Source organism: Crinia signifera, chromosome 5, assembly GCF_055691185.1.
Source record: "Crinia signifera chromosome 5, ASM5569118v1, whole genome shotgun sequence".
NCBI classification, from domain to species: Eukaryota; Metazoa; Chordata; class Amphibia; order Anura; family Myobatrachidae; genus Crinia; species Crinia signifera.
This window is the reverse complement of record NC_139221.1, coordinates 220199458-220220985: the sequence shown is the minus strand read 5'-3', so window position 1 is coordinate 220220985 and position 21528 is coordinate 220199458. Positions and strand designations below refer to the sequence as shown.

At 42.5% G+C, this 21528-nt stretch overlaps 1 long non-coding RNA gene across 1 annotated transcript in view; it reads right to left on the bottom strand.

Annotated features, from left to right (window-relative positions):
• The window catches only part of LOC146080861 (uncharacterized), a 54974-nt gene that overhangs the window by 30643 nt on the left and 2803 nt on the right, over positions 1-21528 (bottom strand). Inside the window, exon 2 of the long non-coding RNA XR_014475011.1 lies at positions 21026-21199. This is a non-coding gene — a long non-coding RNA (uncharacterized LOC146080861). The remainder of the gene's footprint in view (positions 1-21025; positions 21200-21528) is intronic.

The following is a 21528-nucleotide window of genomic DNA, read 5'->3' as shown; positions in this document are numbered from 1 at the left end:
ACAATTGTGTTAGCAGGTGATTTTAATGTGGTGGCCTCAAGTGTATTAGATCATGAGAGAACTGCTCGCTCAAGAAGCCCCCCCCCCCCCCCCTAAACATGGTATGCAATTCCTAATGTCCAGCCTCCACCTGATGGATGTGTGGCAATCCTGTAACCCAGTAGAGAGGGAATTTTCTTGTCTTTCTGCAGCCCACAACATGCTATCCTGTATAGATTACATATTACTTTCCACAAGGGGATTCCCCCAGGTATAGAAACTATTTCAGTATCAGACCATGCCGTCTGTTAGATTAGCCTCCATTCAGCGCAGGATAGGGGCCCATATATTCATTGGCGATTTCCCTCTCATTTAGCTAGCTCCACTAAATTCAAGTCACTTTTAGAATCCACATGGATGGAATATAAACACAATAACTTAACAACAGAATCAGATTCCCCCCTCCTATACCGGCAGGCTTTCAAGCCGGTGTTAAGCGGAGCCATAATCTTCTTCAACTCCCATGTATGCAAAGAACGCACTAAATTATACCTTGAAGCTCAAGCCGCTCTCACTGCAGCATACCAGAGCTACAAATCATCACCCACAACCCCAAACAGGATAGCATTCAATCAGGCCAAATCAATATTTGACAACCTTATGTCAAAGATAGAAATGTGACTGTCCTTCCAGACACAGAGTAAATATCATAGATTCAGTGGTAAATCTAACAGATTAATGACTAATCTACTGCAAGGCCAACACCCTACAATTAACATTACTTCCCTGAAGACAACAGTGGTTTATTAGTGCATAGAGGTCAGGAAGTGTCCACAGTTTTTATTTACAAATTTTATTCCAAGTTGTATTCACCCCCCGGCAGACCAATCCCACAAATCCTCCTTTTGGTCCACAACCACGTTGCCCACGCTTGAAACAGACCAAACCAACTCCCTACTAACAGAGATCACTGAAGAGGAAGTGACCCGTGCTATTGGACAGTTAAAACCTGGGAAGGCACCAGGCCCTGATGGCCTGATCGGAGAATACTATATAATTCACTCCTTAAAGGTGCGATCACACCACCATATTTTAACTCTGCACTCCTAAAGGTAATTTTAAAACCTGGTCGATATCCCACACTCCCATCATTTTACCGCCCCATCTCACTCCTCAACACGGACTATAAACTTTACACTAAAATACTGTCCGACAGGCTCAAAATATTGATACCTGCAATTGTTAAAAGGACCAAACGGGTTTTATTTTGGGCAGACACTCGGGGGTAGCTTTATTGAGCTCGGTGAAGTGATAAAGTGTCTGCTTTTTATCACAGACAGTTTATCACTTCACAGGTGTTAAATGTACGAAAACTTCTATCAGTGTTGCCGTGGTTGCAGACATCGGAGGCCCCAGACCCATAAGCAATTTTGGCATTGGATGCCGAAAAGGCCTTTGACATGGTCTCATGGGACCTCTATCTAAAGCATTGCAGAAATTTGGGGTCCCTGAGGCCTTCACCAATGCAATCCGTAACCTGTATGCTAATTCATCCTCCTAGATCTTAGCCAATTAATACCTGTCTTCCGCCTTTCACATACTTAGAAGTACCTGACAGGGATGAACCCTCTGCCCACTTTTATTTGCTCTTGCACTGGAATCCCTAGCCATTAAACTTCAAAATTCACCATATTTCACTGGTATTAAAGTAAGACATGTAGAAGTCAAATTAAGCTTGTTTGCTGATGACATGCTCCTGTTTCTTTCACAATCCCATCTTTCGATCCCGGCAGTTATGACTATAATAGACCATTTTGGTACATTCTCAGGTTTTCAGGTCAACTACAGTAAATCACACATATTACCCCAGGCGTGGCCCCCGTCTTATGCAGAGACTTTCCTGGCCCTACAACAATTTAAGATTTGTACCTCTCTGCTTAAATACTTAGGAATTATGATTCCTCTCCACCTAGACTCTTTATATGCGGCCAACTTCAAACCCATTTTACAAACACTAGCAAAACTATTAGATAGACGGATGACACTTCCACTCTCGCTTTATGGCAGAGTCACCATCATTAAAAGCATGATTTTCCCCAAACTGTCGTATCTATTTCAGATGTTGCCCCTCTCCCTCTTTAAACTGGAGCTATCTCGTTACAATACAATGATATCCAAATGTATCTGGTCAGCGAAGAAACCAAGGATGGCAATGTTTAGGATGTACCTTCCCAAATCCGAGGGAGGTTTTAGTCTCCCCCATGCTCAAATATTCTCCCAAGCGTCTCTCTTTCGATTTGCCACAGACTGGCTCTTATGTCGTTCGTCTTATACTAATGAAAACCTAGAGAAGGCACTCTTCCACCCGTATTCCCCAGCAGCACTCTTACATGCTCCACGGAGCAAAATTCCCAATGATATTAAAGACAATCTTCTCTTTCGTGAAGTCTATAAAACGTGGACAACAGTACACAAACGGTTTGGCAGGAACCCGGCTAGCTCACCCTACCCCACTTTCTGAGGCAATCCATACTTTCCTCCAGGCCTGGATAACCCCTTATACTTGGAATGGCGACAAAAAGGTATATCGGCTATATGTAATGTCTTTGACATTAATTATACCCTTTGATAACCGGGCCACTAAATTTCATCTCCATAGATCTTAATTCTATAAGTAACTGCAGGCGCGGCACTATGCCCAATCCCAACCTGAACCATACACTACTCATTACCCTTGGCCTGATCCTATCATTGTTAGCGCCACATAATATTCTGGGATATAGGATCAGAAACCTATATCAACTAGATAGTTGTACCACAAGATAAGCTGCTCGGCGGCCTCGAGTTTAAATGGAAGGTCAATATCCCATCAATCCCCCCGATCTGAAAAAACTCTGAAATATTTACAATCTGCTTCACTCAAATTCCTCAACAGGGCCTACGTATCCCAGAGCAGTCATTTTATCCCTGATGATCTGTGAGGCGTCACATTCTTCCACAATTTCTGAGTGTGGCAGAATAAAATTTTTCCGGAGGAGGCTGTTGGGTTTCCTGAACACACTATTTTCCGTACAATTGACGTATGACCCATTCCCCATGCTTTTCCTTTATTTCCTTAATTGGACCTTAGGACCTAATAAAAAAAGAATCATACCATTAATTACTTTGATATTAGTTTTGGCTAAAAAAATTGATCTTAACCAATTGGATCCATGGCACTTTGCCCTTGCTGGCAGAATTGAAAAATTCCTTCTTAATATATTGTTTTTTGAGCTCCAAGCTGCCGTGTGTGATATTGAAAAAGGTGTGGCACATTTTTACGCCAAATGGGATATTTATATATAAACCTTAGACATTGCTGTACAAATAGCCATACAGAAGATCTTTGAGAACACGACCTGGTTTTTTCGACGCCAGATTGCCTTGCACCCTGACCAGCCCTGAACAGAACTAATGGACCCATTGGAAGAGTCCAGTGCTAGCGTCCTGCATGTCAATCATAACAGTTCCACCTCAGTATCCACTGTTTACTTAGACATAGGACTAAGGACTGTAGACAATGTTAAGCTATTGATGTCTTGTCTCCCCTGTTTGTCAGTCTTACACCTCCCCCCTCTCATCCCCCCTCCCCCCCATTTTGAAGTTATTAGTTTATATTACAGGTTGAGTATCCGGACATCCCTTATCCGAATTATTCCAAAAACCGTGGTTTTTGGAATCATTCGAATTTTTTTTTTTTTTTTAACCCCTAACCCTCTTTTCATACTTACCAAGTCCCCGGGCGTCCACAGCAGGCCTCCGGCATCTTCTCCAGGGTCTCCAGCGGTCCCAGGAATGCATTGCGCGAGTGTGTGCGCGCGCCGGTGACGTCACCGGTGCGCGCGCACACTCGCGCAATGCATTCCTGGGACCGCTGGAGACCAGGAGAAGATGCCGGAGGCCTGCTGTGGACGCCCGGGGACTGCGCGGACGCCTAGGGATGCCCGGGGACCATAAGGGGACAGGTAAGTATGGCTGCAAAAAAAAAAATCCAAAAACCGGAAAATTCCCCTATCCGAAATGCTCGCGGTCCCGAGCATTTCGGATAGGGGATACTCAACCTGTATTAACATTACAATGTCTGTGTTCAGTTTATAAAACACGTTGTGATAATGTCCCATAAATATTAGAACTATAATATAGTGTTTTCATCCCATTGTTCTTCGTGAAAGCAATGATGGCCACATATGCCAATCTACCCTTAAGAAAAAAAACTGGATTACTGATTTGCCTGACTCTGGAACTGGTTCGGATCTCAGACGATCCTGACATGATCTGACAGCTATGTAACAGCGTTTATAACATGCGACTGTTTTCACGTTGTCATTGTTAACGTTAACGCTATTGTAACAAAAACAGACAATTGTGGTATCTTCTGTACAGATGTTTACTTTATTCATTTCACATTTTGTAACATTGAAAAACTTCTTAATAAAAATGTGTTTAGAAAAAAAAAAAAGATTTTGGGTGGAATGGAGTGACAGACGTTTCTCCTACTTCTTCCAAATCAGCCTCCTGTCTGGCCAAAAATATACTTACTGTTAATTTAATAATGAATCTTTGGGTGTTCAGGTATATCTCCAAATTATTTATTTTGTTTGATGGTGCAAATTTTAAACCCTTCTCCAAAAGAGATGCTTGACTCTCAATTAGCGTATGCGTACTTAAATTAAAAATGTTAGCAACATTTTGAGTTATTTCTCTTACCCTAGAGAAACACACATTTGTTTGTGGCTTCTGCCCCAGAGTAATTGTTTTTCTAATGAATCTAATTTGCAGTGTTAGAATAAAGCTGGCAGTATCTACTCTGCACAGAAACAAAATAACTCACCCAAATGTAACTCTCTCGGCACATGTTACATCAGCCCCACCTGCAGTGCATATGGTTTTGTCCATTGAAAAAGGAGTTTGCTTTTGCAAACCAACCTGAATCACCCCCATAATGTCTACATCTAGATTTTATATAACTGCATGGCTGTAGTCACTGTGGAGAGTTTGATACTTACACATTAAGTTGAGCCTGTGTTTTACATGGAAACTGACTTTCATTTATCAAATAAATTGCAAAATTAATAAGGGGATTTTTGTAAGAACTTACCGTTCGAACCCCTTTCTCTGAGTCCAGTCCGGTGACACAGCTCTACGATGGCATGTAGGAGGGTCCGCAGGAGCCAGGCACCTATGCTTCAATTCTTTGGGAGCAGGCTCCTCCCTCTGCATCCCACAATGCCTCAGATCAACGTCAAGAGCACACTAGGATACATTAACTCAGAACAATGCCCGAACATCTTATATGCAACATCACAGAACCATAACATGACAACACATGAACAGTATACTTAACTGAGCGTGAGGGAGGGATCGCTGTGTCACCTGACTGGACTCAGAGAAAGGGGTTCGAACGGTAAGTTCTTACAAAAATACCCCTTTCTCTTTCGTCCAGTCCGGTGACACAGCTCCACGATGGGACGTTCACGAGCCGGTCCTTTGGGAGGGTACGCTCAGACTGACAGTTCTCATCACTGCCCGTCCAAATGAAGCGTCCTCCGACGCAAACTCATGAAACCTGTAGAATTTGGTAAAGGTGTGAACAGAGGACCAGGTGGCAGCCCTACACAATTGTTCCGCCGTAGCCCCATGACGCACCGCCCATGAGGAAGCAACTGATCTAGTGGTATGTGCGTTTATCCGAGAAGGAACAGGCCTGCCCGCTTTACAGTAGGCAAAGGCAATGGTAGACCTTAACCTACGAGCGATGGTCTGCTTAGAAGCAGACCACCCAATCATTTGCATATCATACAACACCGAAAGCAAATCTGATTTGCGAACGTCCTTTACCCTTTCCAAGTAGATTCGCAAAGCGTGAACCACATCCAATTTTTTAAAATTTGTCCCTGTTACGAATCCATTCAGGAGAGGAAAACAACGGAATAACAATGTCCTGGTTTAAATGAAATGATGACACTACCTTAGGTAGGAATTTTGGTATTGTTCGAAGCACAGCCCTATCATCATGAAAGATCAAAAACGGTGACTTGCAGGACAAAGCACCCAACTCTGACACACGTCTAGCCTTGGCAATAGCCAACAAAAACGTGAGCTTCCAAGAAACATATTTAAGTTCCGCAGGTCTTAAAGGTTCAAAGGGAGGGTTCTGTAAAACAGACAGAACCAGAGACTATTCCCCCTCCAAAAGAGACTCCCTGCTGAGGAAGTCTGCTTCCACATTCTTGATGCCTGGAATAAACACAGCCGACAAAACTGGTATGTTGGTCTCTGCCCAATTGAAAATCCGTAAGACTTCCGTCATTGCCATCTTGCTGCGGGTCCCCCCTTGACTTGATGGTTCAGATAAGCCACAGTTGTGGCATTGTCGGACTGTATCCTCAAAGGAGATCCTTTCAGAAACTCTTCTGCCTGTATCAATGCATTCCAGACTGCTCGAAGTTCCAGAATATTGATGGGAAGTGTAGATTCTTCTTTTGTCCAAAGACCCTGAAGCCGCAGATGAAGGACTACCGCCCCCCACCCCTTGGGACTGGCATCGGTCGTGATGACCAGCCAATCCCAGGATCGGAGGGAACGTCCCAGCTGTAAGGTCTCCACATCTGTCCACCAGATCAGGGACTCTCTCGCTTCCTGAGACAGAAACAACCTTTCTCGTTTCATCGTTTTTGCATTCCCCGACCAGCAAGAAAGGATGTTCCATTGGAAAATCCTTAAATGGAACCTGGCAAACTGAAGAGTCTCGAACGTTGCCACCATCTTCCCAAGCAGCCTTACCCCCTGTCACACCGTGGGTGCAGTTGCTTGTAAAATTTCCAAGACCATCAGCCGAATTTCCGCTGCCTTGGATCCTGGAAGAAAAACCCTGTGAAGGTGCGTATCTAGGATCACCCCCAGAAATCTCAGACTCTGTGTGGGTGTCAAATGAGACTTGGCTAGATTTAGTACCCATCCCTGGTCTTGTAAAAATTTGGTCGCTATGCTCAGAAGCTTCTCTGCTGACTCCACCTTGAACAGAAGGTCGTCCAGATAAGGAATAATTATTATTCCCTCCAGTCTGAGTGTTGCAGCCATGACTGCTATCACTTTTGTGAACACCCTGGGGCCGTTGCCAGACCAAACGGGAGAGCCTGGAACTGCCAATGCTTCTCTCCGATTGAGAAGAGACTGATGTTCTTTGTGGATAGGCACATGGAGGTACGTATCCTGAATGTCTACTGACGCTAAACACTCTCCCGGTTCTATGCTTAATAGCACTGACCTGAGAGATTCCATGCGAAAGTGATCCACCCAAAGATGAACATTTAAAGACTTCAAATTTAGTATAGGTCTGGTTTGGGTACTAAGAATATGATAGAATAAAATCCTTTCTTTCTCTCCTCCTGAGGTACCAGGATCACCACCCCTTTCTCCTTGAGAGATAAAGCCGCTCCCAGGAGTGCGGACCTCAGTGACGCGGTCTTTGGCAAGGGAGTTGGGAGAAATCTGCGAGGAGGAGGATTCCTGAGATTTATCCGGAAACCTTCTGAAACTATGGAAAAAACCCAGGGATCCCCGGTGGATTCTCTCCACCTGTCCCGAAACTGCAGGAGGTGACCCCCCCACTCTGATGCCAGAACATCGTCCCCTTTTGCTGCATGTTTCTTTGCAAAAACACCAAATTTACCTTTGGGGGTTCTTCCTCTGCCGGTCTGGAATCTTCCACGTCCTGACTGCCCTCTGTTAGATGCTCCCCCTCGAAAGGAGGGACGAAAGAACGGTTTAAACACTCCAAATTTTGAACTCGTCTGTTTAGAAGTGGTGGGGAGAAAGGTGCTCTTTCCCCCAGTAGCCTGTTTAATGATATCGAAGAAAAAGAAGGTTTTTTGGATTAACCTTGCGCTATGATCGCTGCTCTGGATTATTATCAGATAGTATGTATCACCTTACATACAAGAAACAATTTGTGAAGAAGGGGGTACCGACAATGTTCCTGAGCGCTGATCCTATGTGTGTCTTTCAGCAGGTAGGTACCCAAAACACAAAAATAAAACCACAATAGTGCATTATCGTTAGGTATATAAAACACAGAATTATCCTTTTCTAAATGAGATGCAGGAGGACTCGTACCCTATATTCAGGTCTACTATTATGTAGACTTCACAGGCTTTGGGGGGGAGCGGTTCTTTTTACCGACAGATCCACAGGTGTTCAATTTCGTTCCCACATGCAAAATAATTAATACACTGGCATGGTGTGATATTGCTTTGATACAATGTATTAATTTTTTTATATACACAATAACAAGCAGCCTCGTACCGTATATTTTGGTCTACTTTTCACGGCAGACCTCAATTGCTTTGGGGGGGGGAGCGGTTATTCACCGTCGGACCTCATCCGAATTTCACAACCAGTGGTGTATATAAAAAGAGAAGAAAAGCTGGTATGGTGTAATACCGCTTTATTTGCAAATGACAATAAAAACAACAATGTGAGGGGGGGTCAAATCAGCGGACTCTCACCAATTCCAAATGTCCACAAAGCATGCAGACAAAGTAGGCAGATGGTTTGAACCAGGCGTCCCTGTAGCCTTTCCTGGTGAAGGTCTTGTGAGTGTCCCCCTCTAGCTCCAATGGCCAACGCGTTTCAAGACCACAATGGTCTCTTTTTCAAGGCATGTGGAGCTATACCTGAGTACACATATTTATACCCCCTTTCGGGGGAGCCTATTTCCAGACATGGATTACCTAGCAACTAAATCCCTATGTGCTCCGCTGGATCAAGATGTCCATATTTCGTCCCTCTCCATCTGATCTTTATATCCCGATCAGCTGGCGCTCGTTACAGACAAAATTCTCCGTGATGCGGGGCGGATGTGACGTATACTCGCGTCCATCTGATTTGGAACGCAGCGTTGGTTCTCCTGCGTCAGCGGAAGTGACGTTTTCCTTTCCTAATTCCGCCGGCTGTATGTAACGTGGTTTGCGTTCCATTTTATATTATTTCCTGATTAGGCGCCAGTTCTGCGTTCCAGCTCTTTGTAATGGTTCAGTTAATCTCCAAAACATAACGAAATGTACATATTTCTCCGATGTTGATATAAAATATAGAAGATATATACAATTAGATACTTTCAAAGCATTTTTTTATAAGTATCTTAAAGTGACTAAGTGCATACACGGAATTCTTAAAGTGACAGAGTGCAAAAAAGTATCCATGATGTTCAATAATAAATAAGTTAAAATGGAAAAAGGATAAAAACATTTAAAAAAAAATTTTTTACTACATAAACCACTTTAGCTCGAAATCTTTGTTGAGACCATTTGGGATGAGGGTTTGTAGGTTAAAAATTAAAATCATTTCACTTCTTGCTAGAAGGGCTGCCATATCACCTCCTCTATTATTCCCCTCTATTTTTTTTAAAATATAAAATTTTTTTATACAATCAGGGTTGGATTGGTGCTGAGTTTTAAAGTGCGTTGGTAGTGCATGTGTTTCCAATCCTTTGCGAATGTTACGGAGGTGTTCGCCCATCCTTACTTTAAAAGGCCTGCTTGTCCTTCCTATATAAAACTTGCCACAAGTGCATTCAATGGCATATACCACGTTCACTGAGTGGCAAGTTACAAATTCTCTAATACTGTGTTTTTTTCCATTTATTTGGATTTCTGTGATTTTTTGCCCAAAGTTGTTTTTAACAGTTTTACACCCAATACAAGTACCACATCTATAAAAACCTGTAGATGTTATCACGGACTTTTTAGGTGATGTGGGGCATAGACTTTTTACCAATTTTGATTTTAAATTGGGCGCCCTTCGGAAAATGCATGTTGGTTTTGGGGGAATTTCACCACCTATGATGGGGTCCTTTTTAAGGATATCCCAGTGTTTTTTTAGGATTTTCTTAATTTCCAGATGTTGTGAGGAATAATTTGTTACGAAGGACCATTTAAATTTATCATCTTTTTTTATTCTTTTTTCTTTGGGTGCAAGTAAGGTGACCCTATCTGACTCCTCTGCTTGTGTGCGGGAGATCTCAACTTTTTGGGGGTCATACCCACTTTCTAGGAATCTTTCTGTCATTCCTTGGGCCTGTTCTTGAAAAGTCGTAAGGTCTGTGCAATTTCTTTTAAGCCTTTTGAATTGCCCAATCGGGATTGACTCAAGCCATCTGTCTTGATGGCAACTGTTACGGTTGATGTATGCTTGAGAGTCCGTTGGTTTTGTATAGTTTTTTGTTTTCAATACCCTGTCCTCTGCATATATAATAACATCGAGGAAATTTACTTGTTCACTACTAATATTGAATGACAGTTTGATTCCCTTGTTGTTGTCATTTAAGTAATTACAAAAGGTGTCTAGACTTTGTCTGTCACCTCTCCACAAGAAGAGAATGTCGTCTATGTAACGACGCCAGGACACCAGGTTTGCCCCATATGGGTGGTGGGACCAGATGGTATCGGTCTCCCACTCACCCATGAAGATGTTGGCATAACTTGGGGCAAACCTGGTGCCCATGGCTGTACCCCTCTTTTGAATATAGAATTCATCTTTAAACACAAAGTAATTGTTCTGTAAGATGAACTCTATACCTTCCACCATAAAGTTTTTGAGTTTTGAGTTCAGGTCACTGTTGTTAAGGGCCCTTTTCACCGCTTCTACACCTTGGATGTGACTTATAATGGTGTATAAAGATGTCACATCTGCTGTGACAAGGAACATGTTGTCTTCCCATTGTACAGTCTCAATGAACCTGATGACTTCGGTGGTATCTTTGAGGTGTGATTGATTTTTCAACACCAATGGTTGTAGGTGAACGTCTATGAACATAGAGAGATTTGAAGTGATTGAGTCCATATTTTTGTGTTTTGGGTACCTACCTGCTGAAAGACACACATAGGATCAGCGCTCAGGAACATTGTCGGTACCCCCTTCTTCACAAATTGTTTCTTGTATGTAAGGTGATACATACTATCTGATAATAATCCAGAGCAGCGATCATAGCGCAAGGTTAATCCAAAAAAACTTCTTTTTCTTCTGTACTTAGTGTTCACCTTTTTTTTGGATATACCCTGCAGCTAATATGTTTAAAATTCGAGAAAATAGAATTAATAGGCTACAAAATGCCTTCAACGATCCATCCAGGGAAATAATTGTAATAGACGAGAGTCTTGAAGGCCTTTTAAATAAATTAGAAAAAATCCTGGTAAAAGAAACCAACTTATGCTGGGAAATTGCCACCCTGGAAAAGTATGTGTCACTCAAAGTGATACCAAAAGGCCTAAAAATGGAAAAAAAAAGCCAGTATCAGTTTCCCGAGTGAAAGTTTCCAGAAAAAATGGGAAGATATTCTCTTTGACTGTTCTTCAAACCTTATGGCACTTATTATTAAAGAACGTAAAGGTGATTTAAATAAGATAGAAGAAGAGATCAAAGAGCTAAAAAGATTAACAGCCCCCTTTAAAGACAATAAGGATTATAAGGAAAAAGAAGAGAAAATCTGTCAAAAGATAGAAAAAATTGAAAATACACTGGTTAATAGAAAATTAAAAAAATTAAAAAGGGATCTAGGATTATTAAAAGACCCAGAGGAGCCAACAGAGGAGGTATTTAAACCACCTAAAACCCCCAAGACACCCAAGACACCTATGTTGTCAGTGAGACCAAAAACTTTTGTGCCAAAACCAAAATGGTCAAAAACATTTAGGGATAAAAAACTGGAAAACGATTACACGCATAATCGGAATAGAAGCCCTTTCAGGAACCATGTGCCCACCTATCAAAATTCAAATAGGAGGGAAGAAGAATCATTTAAAAGTTGGAGACATAGATCTAATCCCCCAAAAAATAAAAATTGGGATTATGGGGATAATCATAGAAACAATTACCACCCACCCACCTATAACAGATTCTCTGAATTAGATGAGGTCTATACACCTAGGAGAGAAGACCATCACCAGCATTTTTTAGGGGGTCGCCACCAAACAAATCATATAAGATAACCACAAGGGGCAAAAGAGGTGGGATTAAAAGGAAACATCCCCAAAACAAAGCTAAAAAGAAAAAGAAAAAATCAGTCATCGTAAATGAAACTTCTAGTCCTGTTTTTGAAAATAAGGGGACAATTAAAATTTTCAATTTGAGCGACCATATTCTCCTACAAGAAGAACGTTCTTTATTGGAGAAAGGACTTAAATTCTGCCCATCTATACCCATGGACCAGTTTGGAGTTTTTGTTGACGTGCAAAAGTTTCTCAGAAAACTAACTCTGAGAAAAAATTTTCACGACAAAGAGAGTGAGGGAATTTATGATACCAATGCCCCGGTTTTTAAACCCAAATCAGTATTTTATCCGTCTTACCTGAAAGGATGTTTCCTTGACACATTCAACACATTGGTAATGGATGATGTCAGGAAACTTGAAAATAATAAAAAAAATAGGCCAAAATTTAACGTCCAAAGAAAGAAAAGGCCTTAAAACATTGAAAGAGGATAAAAACCTCATCATAAAGCCCGCTGACAAAGGGGGTGGCATAGTCCTCCTGAATAAGGGGGACTATGAGGAAGAAATTCATAAACAGCTTGCTGATCAAGAAACATACAAAAAGATGAGAGGAAATCCCACCCAAAAAATTATTATCCTCCTTAAAAATTTAACGGATAAATACAGTAGATCTGGAACTCTAACAGAGGACCAAAACAAATTTTTGAACATAGAATGTCCTATAATACCCACCATATACATTCTCCCAAAAATACATAAAAATCCAGAACATCCCCCCGGAAGACCAATCATCTCCGGGGTGGACTCAATCACTTCAAATCTCTCTATGTTCATAGACGTTCACCTACAACCATTGGTGTTGAAAAATCAATCACACCTCAAAGATACCACCGAAGTCATCAGGTTCATTGAGACTGTACAATGGGAAGACAACATGTTCCTTGTCACAGCAGATGTGACATCTTTATACACCATTATAAGTCACATCCAAGGTGTAGAAGCGGTGAAAAGGGCCCTTAACAACAGTGACCTGAACTCAAAACTCAAAAACTTTATGGTGGAAGGTATAGAGTTCATCTTACAGAACAATTACTTTGTGTTTAAAGATGAATTCTATATTCAAAAGAGGGGTACAGCCATGGGCACCAGGTTTGCCCCAAGTTATGCCAACATCTTTATGGGTGAGTGGGAGACCGATACCATCTGGTCCCACCACCCATATGGGGCAAACCTGGTGTCCTGGCGTCGTTACATAGACGACATTCTCTTCTTGTGGAGAGGTGACAGACAAAGTCTAGACACCTTTTGTAATTACTTAAATGACAACAACAAGGGAATCAAACTGTCATTCAATATTAGTAGTGAACAAGTAAATTTTCTCGATGTTATTATATATGCAGAGGACAGGGTATTGAAAACAAAAAACTATACAAAACCAACGGACTCTCAAGCATACATCAACCGTAACAGTTGCCATCAAGACAGATGGCTTGAGTCAATCCCGATTGGGCAATTCAAAAGGCTTAAAAGAAATTGCACAGACCTTACGACTTTTCAAGAACAGGCCCAAGGAATGACAGAAAGATTCCTAGAAAGTGGGTATGACCCCCAAAAAGTTGAGATCTCCCGCACACAAGCAGAGGAGTCAGATAGGGTCACCTTACTTGCACCCAAAGAAAAAAGAATAAAAAAAGATGATAAATTTAAATGGTCCTTCGTAACAAATTATTCCTCACAACATCTGGAAATTAAGAAAATCCTAAAAAAACACTGGAATATCCTTAAAAAGGACCCCATCATAGGTGGTGAAATTCCCCCAAAACCAACATGCATTTTCCGAAGGGCGCCCAATTTAAAATCAAAATTGGTAAAAAGTCTATGCCCCACATCACCTAAAAAGTCCGTGATAACATCTACAGGTTTTTATAGATGTGGTACTTGTATTGGGTGTAAAACTGTTAAAAACAACTTTGGGCAAAAAATCACAGAAATCCAAATAAATGGAAAAAAACACAGTATTAGAGAATTTGTAACTTGCCACTCAGTGAACGTGGTATATGCCATTGAATGCACTTGTGGCAAGTTTTATATAGGAAGGACAAGCAGGCCTTTTAAAGTAAGGATGGGCGAACACCTCCGTAACATTCGCAAAGGATTGGAAACACATGCACTACCAACGCACTTTAAAACTCAGCACCAATCCAACCCTGATTGTATAAAAAATTTTATATTTTAAAAAAAATAGAGGGGAATAATAGAGGAGGTGATATGGCAGCCCTTCTAGCAAGAAGTGAAATGATTTTAATTTTTAACCTACAAACCCTCATCCCAAATGGTCTCAACAAAGATTTCGAGCTAAAGTGGTTTATGTAGTAAAAAAATTTTTTTTAAATGTTTTTATCCTTTTTCCATTTTAACTTATTTATTATTGAACATCATGGATACTTTTTTGCACTCTGTCACTTTAAGAATTCCGTGTATGCACTTAGTCACTTTAAGATACTTATAAAAAAATGCTTTGAAAGTATCTAATTGTATATCTCTTCTATATTTTATATCAACATCGGAGAAATATGTACATTTCGTTATGTTTTGGAGATTAACTGAACCATTACAAAGAGCTGGAACGCAGAACTGGTGCCTAATCAGGAAATAATATAAAATGGAACGCAAACCACGTTACATACAGCCGGCGGAATTAGGAAAGGAAAACGTCACTTCCGCTGACGCAGGAGAACCAACGCTGCGTTCCAAATCAGATGGACGCGAGTATACGTCACATCCGCCCCGCATCACGGAGAATTTTGTCTGTAACGAGCGCCAGCTGATCGGGATATAAAGATCAGATGGAGAGGGACGAAATATGGACATCTTGATCCAGCGGAGCACATAGGGATTTAGTTGCTAGGTAATCCATGTCTGGAAATAGGCTCCCCCGAAAGGGGGTATAAATATGTGTACTCAGGTATAGCTCCACATGCCTTGAAAAAGAGACCATTGTGGTCTTGAAACGCGTTGGCCATTGGAGCTAGAGGGGGACACTCACAAGACCTTCACCAGGAAAGGCTACAGGGACGCCTGGTTCAAACCATCTGCCTACTTTGTCTGCATGCTTTGTGGACATTTGGAATTGGTGAGAGTCCGCTGATTTGACCCCCCCTCACATTGTTGTTTTTATTGTCATTTGCAAATAAAGCGGTATTACACCATACCAGCTTTTCTTCTCTTTTTATATACACCACTGGTTGTGAAATTCGGATGAGGTCCGACGGTGAATAACCGCTCCCCCCCCAAAGCAATTGAGGTCTGCCGTGAAAAGTAGACCAAAATATACGGTACAAGGCTGCTTGTTATTGTGTATATAAAAAAAATTAATACATTGTATCAAAGCAATATCACACCATGCCAGTGTATTAATTATTTTGCATGTGGGAACGAAATTGAACACCTGTGGATCTGTCGGTAAAAAGAACCGCTCCCCCCCAAAGCCTGTGAAGTCTACATAATAGTAGACCTGAATATAGGGTACGAGTCCTCCTGCATCTCATTTAGAAAAGGATAATTCTGTGTTTTATATACCTAACGATAATGCACTATTGTGGTTTTATTTTTGTGTTTTGGGTACCTACCTGCTGAAAGACACACATAGGATCAGCGCTCAGGAACATTGTCGGTACCCCCTGTTTAATGATATCATCTAATTCAGACCCAAACAGCAACTCTCCGTTGAAGGGCAGAGTTTCCAGGGACTTTTTGGATTCACTATCCGCTTCCCAAGCCTTTAACCAAAGTGCCCGTCTGGCAGTGACAGAAGTTACAGAAACCTTTGACGCCATCCTAGCGCCTTCTTTACCAGCCTCACAGATGTATTCCGCAGCACATCTCAATTTTACAGCCAATGAATAGGCTTCAGCTTCATGCTGGAGCTGACTGCTCAAACTCTCTGCCCATTTGATCATAGCTTTTGCCACCCAGGTCGAAGCAATAATGGGACGCAATGTAAAACCTAATCCTTCAAAAATTGCCTTAAGGCAACTTTCTACTTTTTTATCCACTTGATCCTTAAAAGCCACGCCACCCTGCACCGGTAACGGCGTGGCCTTGGACAATCTGGCTACTGATGCATCAACCATACCTTAATATGATCCTCCGGCATGGGGTACATATTTGCATACTTTTTTGTCATTATTAATCTTTTGTCTGGGGATTTGTCTGTTTCTCCCAATAAGGAAACCATCCCTTCATCTGAAGGAAAAGAAACAGGATCCTTGCGACTCCTCTTAAACACACACTGCGAAGGAGTTTTCTCCTCACAAGTTAAATCTAAAACTCGTTTCACAGCCAAGATTAAATCCTCAATGCCAGACGCTGAAGTATATACTTCCTCGCTCTGGGTCCAACCCAAATCCTCCTCATACACACCACCATCATCTGAATCTGTAAAAAAAACCTGCTACTAAGTCTAAGTTAATAAAACAATAAAAACCTAGGGTACTTGTGTACTAGCACGGCGCCCATCTCATCGCAGACCATAAGGCATGCGATGGTATGCGATGCGATGGCAGCCGATGTTATACAATTTTAAATTGTATACCATCGAATTGTATGGCATTGTATGCGATTTAAAATTGTATAAGCACCCTAAATGCACCCCCACGCCACCCCCACTATGAACGTGAACCCAAAGCGTGGCGAGCGAACCCGAAGGGGCGGCGGTACCCGTCCTACGACCTTTTCATACCCCCACTATCCACGTCGGCGTGGAGTTTATTTTATATAGTGTGGCGAGCGCAGCGAGCCACCGAGCCCGAAGCGTGGCGAGCGCAGCGAGCAGCGCGAGGGGCCGCAGAATACATGTAAAGTAATAGTCGTGCGCTCGCCACACTATATAAAATCAACTCCACGCCGACGTGGATAGTGGGGGTATGAAAAGGTCGTAGGACGCGTACCGCCGCCGCTTGCCACGCTTCGGGTTCACGTTCATAGTGCGGGTGGTGTGAGGGTGCATTTAACATTGTAAGCCCCCATTAGGGTGCTTATACAATTAAACATCGTATAGGGGGCTTATACTATTTTAAATCGCATTGCATCGCAGTGCATCGGGTGTATGGCATGCAATGCGATTATATGTAGTGCAACCAAATATCGTGGGCGCCGTGCTAGTACACAAGTACCAAACCTAGTCTAACGAAGAAAAAATCCAAAGATAAAACACGGCTGCAGCGCAGCTGTTCAGCATAGTACCCACTCCTGTGGGCACCTAAAATGAACTGGGGCATTGTTGGATGCAGATGGAGGAGCCTGCTCCCAAAGAATTGAAGCATACAGTAGGTGCCTGGCTCCTGCGGACCCTCCTACATCCCATCGTGGAGCTGTGTCACCGGACTGGACGAAAGAGAAAGAACTTATAGTCAAGACATTGGCAAGGTTAGAAATAATGATTTTTATTTGAAATAATCATTTTGTCCTTCAAACTTTGCTTTCGTCAAAGAATGCTCCTTTGCAGCAATTATCATTGCAGACCTTTTACATTCTAGCTGAGGTAATCTCAATAAATTTCAACCCACGTGTCGTGAAACACCTCTCAAATGTTGGATTAATGGGCACTACTTGCGTACCATACAGCAGGGCTTGACAATTAAAAAAAAAAAAAATCTAGGAGCCAGGACAAAGGTGTAGGAGACAGATAAACTAAGGATGCTCAGATATGGTGTGATGCGCACCATGTGTTTTGATTTAGATTGAATTGCATCTAGTTCAAAACGCATGCGATGAGTTACAGCAGCGTGCACTTTGAACTAGATGTGCTGCATGTACTTTTAGTAAAAAGGGGGAGGTGGGGTTGGCTAGTCTAGTTGCAGACAGAGATTAATAGAGGGGGCAGAAGGGAGAGAGAAAAAGAAGAGAGACAGCAGAGGAGAGAGAGGGGGTGACAGACAAGGGTGTGAGAGTGAAAAAGAGGAAATAGACAGAGTGGGGTTGGGGTGATGGTGTGAAGTGACCGGGGTGAGAGAAGGTGAGGTGACGGGATGTGAGAGAGGAGTGAGATGACAGGACGTGGAGGGGCAAGGTGACAGAGAGACAGAGGTTCGGTGACAGAAGGACAGGGGTTCGGTGACAGGTGGTAAAAGGGGGTGAGGTGAGAGGGGGTCAGGTGACTGGGTGACAGGAGCAAGAGGGGGTGAGTAAACAGCAAGAGTGAGTGAGGTGGAAAAGGTGAGGGTGGGGAGAGGAGGCAGCTGTCATTCTTGCCAGCAGGCCTCTCATTCACTGGCATTAGGCTCTCCATCTCCCCGGTGGCAGCCACCCCTGCTTCCATCTCCTTGGCTCCCTGCAGCAGCCGCCCCTACAGTATCCAATTCTCCAGCGTTACCCGCCCCTGCAGTCTCCATCTCCTTGGCTTTAGCTTTTCAGCTCCTGGCAGCAGTCGCCCCTGGAGTCTCCATCTCCCCAGCATTAGCCATCCCTGCTTCTATCACCCCAGCTACCATCGGCAGCCGCCCCTGCAGTCTCTATCTCCTCAGCGTTAGCTGCCCATACTTCTATCTCCAGAGCTCCCGGCGGCAGCCACCCCTGCAATATCCATCTACCCGGCTCCTGGCAACGGCAGCTGCCCCTGCAGTCTCCAGCTCCCTAGTGCTGGACACCGCTGCTGTGATGTCCATGGGGGCGGCTGCTTCTCCCCTGCACACGACCAGATTCTGCTTCCTCCCTCCCTGCAAAAAAATCTGGTCACCAGGAAGCAGAATCTGGTCGCCATGGTGACCTGGCACCCGGGATTTGTCGAGCCCTGCCATACGGTCAAGCTGCTTCCACAACAGCTGAATGGGGTTAAGATCTGGTAAATGCGCTGGCCACTCCATTACAGACAGAATACCAGCTGCCTGCTTCTTCCATAAATAGTTCTTGATAATTTGGAGGTGCGCTTTGAGTCATTGTCCTGTTGGAGGAGGAAATTGGCACCAATCAAGTGCTGTCCACAGGCTATGGCATGGCATTGCAAAATGGAGTGATAGCCTTCCTTATTCAAAATCCCTTTTACCTTGTACAAATCTCCCACTTTACCAGCACCAAAGCAGTCACAGACCATCACATTACCTCCACCATGCTTGATAAATGCCGTCAGGCACTCTCCTAGCATCTTTTCACTTGTTCTGCGTGTTTTTCTTTGTGATCCAAACACCTCTAACTTCGCTTTGTCTGTCCATAACACTTTTTTTACAACCTTCCTCTGTCCAGTGTCTGTTCTTTTGCCCATATTAATGTTTTCTTTTTATTGGCAAGTCTCAGATATGGCTCTTTCTTTGCCAGTCTACCTAGAAGTCCAGCATTCCAGAGTTGCTTGTAGACATTAACACTGGTGTTTTGCTGGTACTATTTAATGAAGCTTCCAATTGAGGTGCTGTGAGGCATCTATATCTCAAACTAGAAACTCTAATGTACTTGTCATCTTGCTCAATTGTGCATCAGGGCCTCCCACTTTCTTTCTACTGTGGTTAGTGCCTGTTTGTGTAATTGTAATGTCTCACATGGAATAGCCTTCATTTCGAAGAACAAGAATAGACTGTCAAGTTTCACATGAAAGTTCTCTTTTTCTGGCCATTTTGACAGTATAATTGAACCCAGAAATGTGATGTTTCAGATACTCAACTAGCTCAAAGAAAGGCCAGTTTTATAGCTTCTCTAATGAGCAAACACATTTTCAGCTGTGCTAACATAACTGCACATAGGTTTCCAAGGGTTTTCTAATCATCTATTAGTCTTCTAAAGACTATAATAACTAATCATACCACAAAGGGAAAGTTGCTTCACTATACATTAGCCAATTTCGATAACACAAAAGCACTTTTGCAGCCATGCCTTGTAAATGATTGCAGCGCCACTATTACCACTTTTACAATAGTAACTACTGACATCACAAAAATACTAGTACTAAACTTTAAACTAAAAAGAAAACGGGGGTTGAGATTCTGCACAAGACTCCACCCCATTTCCCTTCTGTATGTAATTCTATTGAGTGGAATATATGAGGAAGGTAGTAGTAGTAGTAGTACGTTTATTTATAAGGCGCCGCAAAGTGTCCGCAGTGCCGTACATAGCAAACAAAAAAACAAATTACAAGGTAACGTACAGGGTGTGTTGAAAAATACAGTATAAATAGGGGTTTAGCTGGTAGAACTAAAATCAGCATCAGTTCAGAAGTAGGTGTCAAAATTGTCGAGGAGACTGAAGATGAAGTAGAGGAAGGGAAGAACAGGACAGGAGCACAGGTGAGGTAATGAGGTAGGGTGAGTACGTGAGGAAGGAGGGCCCTACTCATAAGAGTTAACATACTAAAAATAGGTGGGTGGACGAACGAAATACAATAGGATAAGTAGGAACGTAGGGGAACGGAGGCAGGATAGGAGGATCAAAAGAGGTTAGGAGGAGGGATAGGCTAGTCCATGGTAAAAAAATATGTATGACCAACTACCCTGATTAACAATTATTAGATTTATTAATAATGCTGAACATGGGGATGGTGGTGCTCTTGTAAGGCAGATATAAGCATAGCTACAACAGAAGAAAAAGAAGACTCTTTTTTGGGGACACTCATTTTTTGTGAAGAAAATATAATCTTTATTACTTATAAGAGCAGATTAACAGTAACTCCTAATATTAAAAAATAAACATAAATCTTATCTTTAGGCTATTCTAATTACTTCCTAACAATAGATCGCATGGACATTATATATATATATATATATATATATATATATATCTAGATATATATATATAGAGAGAGAGAGAGAGAGAGAGAGAGAGAGAGAGAGAGAGAGAGATCCAGATACCGGCACTCTGCAAGCTCAGTATAGATTTCAGCCGGGGTGCAGACACGCAGAGGGAATGAATAGGGGGTGAATCTCGGTGCTCACACGGACGGACTTCCAAATGAAGACACTACACAAGCAGTGCGGATAATGTTTCGGATGTAATTTTCAAATCACAGAACCAAATGAGTACAAATACTTAGCTTACCTATATACCGTGCACAGTCTCGCTCCTCCTTGAAACGCCTCTCTCACCTGGCCCGCTCAGATCTCCCATCGCTTTCGGGTTACGCACGCCATCCACTTGACGAACACACGTCACTGCATCAGCACACACCCTGAATAGCGTCTGGTTGCTTAGCACCCTATCTGTGAGGAGACGCTGAAAGATCACAAAGACATATTATAGAAAAGATACAAACCATTATATGCAATATGTAACAAAATACACAAAAGCCCAATTACAACTGAAACACTGTTGTCATTACAGAAACATGTTATAAGAAATGTGTTCATTAAGACCCTTAGGTCTCACGGTACCCAATTTATGAATCCAGTATGTTTCTAACTGTAAAAATCTCTTAGCCTGATCTCCACCCCTTTTGTCCGACGGGACATGATCGATAATAATATATTTTTAATTTGCTAGGCTATGCTTGGCATCAGCAAAATGCCTGGCTACAGGCTGATCATTGTCCTTTTTATTGAGGG